We start from the raw sequence: 3,471 nt of genomic DNA, 5'->3' as shown, positions 1-3,471 counted from the left end.
AAGTTTATCTCCAGCCCTTATTACTTTAGGATAAAACCCAGCAATCCAACATTTCTGTCTGCGTGGAGCTTCACCGAAAAACTAGAGGGGGGGAAATTCCCAGCTCTGATGCTGCTATTTCACAGTGGTATGAAGCAGAGATGCAGCCACTGACCACAGCAACCCTATGGTGGGCAGGGACCATCCCACTGCTCTCCATCCCCAGCTGTGTGATGTGGGGCAGAACCGACGTGGGACAATTCCCCCATCCCCAATGCTCCTCTCCCCCCGCTCAGTGCCTGCAGCCCAGCACTGCCCCACACTTGGCTGCTGCTTGCGTCGCCTTTGCTCCCAGCTCCACCTTTTAATTGGCAGCTATTGTTTCCACAACTCACTCCAGGCTTGGCCCCCAGCCAGCTCTTCAATCGTGGCAAGACATAGATGTATAATTTCATTCACCTCCAGGGTAGAAACAGAAAAGAAGGATTTTCATCTGTGTTTTCTGCATTACCCTCCTGCCCTCCCCTCCAGGTCCAATGTACATAATTATCTCGGCTGGCTACATCTAAGCAGGATTAAGTGCATTATGTGATATTATCTCTCAGCAATCTGATTACGAGGTTGCCTTTAAATGCGTAATGTGTTTTTTTGTACCAACTTACACCGCACGCCAGAAATCAAACAAGAAAACACGACTTGCAGCCTGCAAGAAAACCCAACCTGTGGGCACCTCCAGGGCTGCCACGTTCCATGGGAAGGCTTTGGAACCCACATTCCATGGGAAGGCTTTGGAACCCACATTCCATGGGAAGGCTTTGGAACCCACGTTCCGTGGGAAGGCTTTGGAACCCAACAGGTGGGCTCACCTACCTGCACCTCATGGACAAAGGGCTCCTTGTGCCCCCAGGGACACGGCCATCACAGCTCAGCTGAAGAGAAGGAGTCCCCAAGGGCTGCTTTCTTTTTCCTGAGGGATTTGTTGTGGTTGGTTTTTAATGAGTCATAAAGCATGAGCCAGTGTCAGGGGTTGGAGCCAGGGCGAGCTGGGCTGCTGCGGTACACCCAGTGAAACAAACTCGTGGGTGCCACGCACTGCAGATGCCTTTCCTTGGCTCTTATTTTGTTATTTCCCTTTCCCCAAGCTCGCTGCCTTCCTGGTTGAGAGGCAGGACATTTGTCAAGCTGAGAACCAGCAAACCATTAAAAAAGAAATGCAGTAAAACAGAGGGAGGAGAAGAAAAGGTACGGATTTACTGCCTTAAAATAAATCAGTGCAAACGCTGAATTTCCCATTTATTGAAACCAATCACAGTTAAAAGGTCAAATCCATTGGCAAACAGTAGTTTTGTATCATCCATAGTGACATACAAATGAAGTACAAATGGAATCCAACCAAAATAACAAACCAAACAAAAGTGCGTGGCTCTCTCTTAGCTCACTCAACCCATCCCCCTGCTGCCTTTCTGCAGCCCTGTTGGGTGCAGGTACAGCTGAGATGCTGCCAGGCCATCCAGTTACTCCTGCTGGAGGGCCTCATTAGCCTTATTAGTCTTCCTGAAAAACAGAGCAGCCCTAGAGTGTGGACTTCCCCACAACTGCATTCTGCTCCCCACTTAAGCATGTGTTCAACCACCCTGTGGTTGTTGGACAGGAGATGCTTGAAAGGAAGAGGGTGAAGAGGCAGATAAACCTGGTGCATGGGTGGATAATTAACGCACACTGATGAGTTATTTCATCCCAATGCTGCTCAGCAGGACAAGAGCTGATCCTGGCTCAAGGTAACATGGCACCATGTTCAGAGTGACAAACAACCCAACACAGCAGCTGGAGAATGGCAGCTGCTTGGTAGTGCTGGGCACAGCCATGAGCCCAGGTGGAAATGCACTGTGCCATACAACGATCATGTAGCAGCAACGTGGATGAACACACATTGCCTTCTCAAACAACCAACAAACACTGTGACACACTCCTAGCACTGCAGGATCCACCAGACCTGCTGCCCTCAGCGTGTCATCCCAGTCCTAACACCTCCACCTCCACCATTCAAAGCCTGGAGTGGAAATTGAGACTCTTAAGCAGTTTACTGCATTCAAATACTTTGGTCCTTAACCTCAGACCAGCTTAAGCACGCGACAGTGAATTTCTAATCTTCTACAAGGATGATCAAAACCAAGAGAGACCTGAATCAGAGAAACCACCCCAGAACTGCAGCAAAATCTGCAGCCTGGCCAGCACGTCTCGCAGTAACCTTGGAGAAAAAAAATCTGGTGGCGAAAGGAAACCAGGACCTGCAAGGAACCATCCGTATTTGTGCTTTGAAAACCATCGACTTGATGTTATGAGGAAGAGATATATAAAATTATAGGAAATTAACACCAACCAGATCAAAAAAATATATATACCGAAAAAGTCTAAAGCGTAACACGTGTCCAGTTCCAAATGCCACCATGGGAATTGCTGTGAAGTCTTCTCCTGGGGAGCAGTGAGCTGCCTACCCGAGGCCAACATCCAAGGACATCATCACCACGAATCCAAGTATTGAGGTCCAGGAAGCCAGCTTCCCATTGCCACTGCAGGGAGAAAGGGGAGGGCGTGAGTTCTGCCAACCCATCCCACCGTGCCCACTGACCTCAGTGCTACGTCTCCACCATTCTCGAACACCCCCAGGGATGGTGACTCCACCACTTCACTGGGCAGCCTGTGCCAGTGCCTGATTGCTCTTTCTGAGAACAAACCTGTAATATTTAACTTGAATTTAGGGCCAGTTGGGGGTCTCACCTGGTCTGTGCCTCTGGGATGATATCATCCATCACCACGTAGACCATGGCTCCAGCAGCAAAGCTCAAGGCATAGGGGAGGAGAGGCTCTGCCATCACCACAGCAAAGGCTCCTAGGATGCCAGCCAGGGGCTCCACCATGCCGCTCAGCTGCCCATACCTGTGGGACAATGGGACTGAAAGTCACTGGACATTCCTTGAATCCCCCAGGGTTGAGGCCAGGGCCACACAGCAAGCATTGAGCAGCAAAGGAAATATGATCAAACCATGTTGATTTGTCCAGGAAGGGAATTCAGACATGATCCAATGCCTTCCCCTTGTGAGATCTGGGAATCCAGGAACAGGTAAGAGAGGAAATATTTCCAACCAGTCTCAAGAGGGACATCTGGCCACAGCCTCCCCACTCTTTTCCCCAGTTCTCTTTCCTTCTGAGACTGTTTTAATGCAACCATGGGAACTCATTCCTCAGCAGCCCTGGTACAGTCCCAGCACTCGCTGCAATGGAGATGGGTGGGAGGATAAGAAAACAAAGCTTTGGAGGAGCAGCCTGCGAGCCCCCCCGCCCTCCCATCCATCACCCAAGCGCAGCACACGTGCACAGGCAAGAACGCAGCCCTGTGCCTGCAGAGTTCATGGCCTTGGCTTTTTCACCTCAGGGAAAAGGAAAAAAACAAAGTGGGTTTGAAATGCAGCCCAGAGTGAAGTGAGAGAATTA

The 3,471-nt window shown here is 50.1% G+C and overlaps 1 long non-coding RNA gene across 1 annotated transcript; it reads right to left on the bottom strand.

Moving 5' to 3' along the window:
- Positions 1 to 1,237: 1,237 nt before the first annotated feature.
- Positions 1,238 to 2,947, bottom strand: LOC109370566. Its single transcript, XR_004161730.1, has 2 exons — positions 2,758 to 2,947; positions 1,238 to 2,549 (listed from the first exon to the last, which is right to left on the bottom strand). It is a non-coding gene; the product is annotated as an uncharacterized LOC109370566 (long non-coding RNA).
- Positions 2,948 to 3,471: the final 524 nt, after the last annotated feature.

This window comes from Meleagris gallopavo, chromosome 20 (assembly GCF_000146605.3).
Source record: "Meleagris gallopavo isolate NT-WF06-2002-E0010 breed Aviagen turkey brand Nicholas breeding stock chromosome 20, Turkey_5.1, whole genome shotgun sequence".
Classification (NCBI taxonomy): Eukaryota; Metazoa; Chordata; class Aves; order Galliformes; family Phasianidae; genus Meleagris; species Meleagris gallopavo.
Note: the sequence above shows the minus strand (reverse complement) of the source record. Positions and strands in the feature narration are given on the sequence as shown.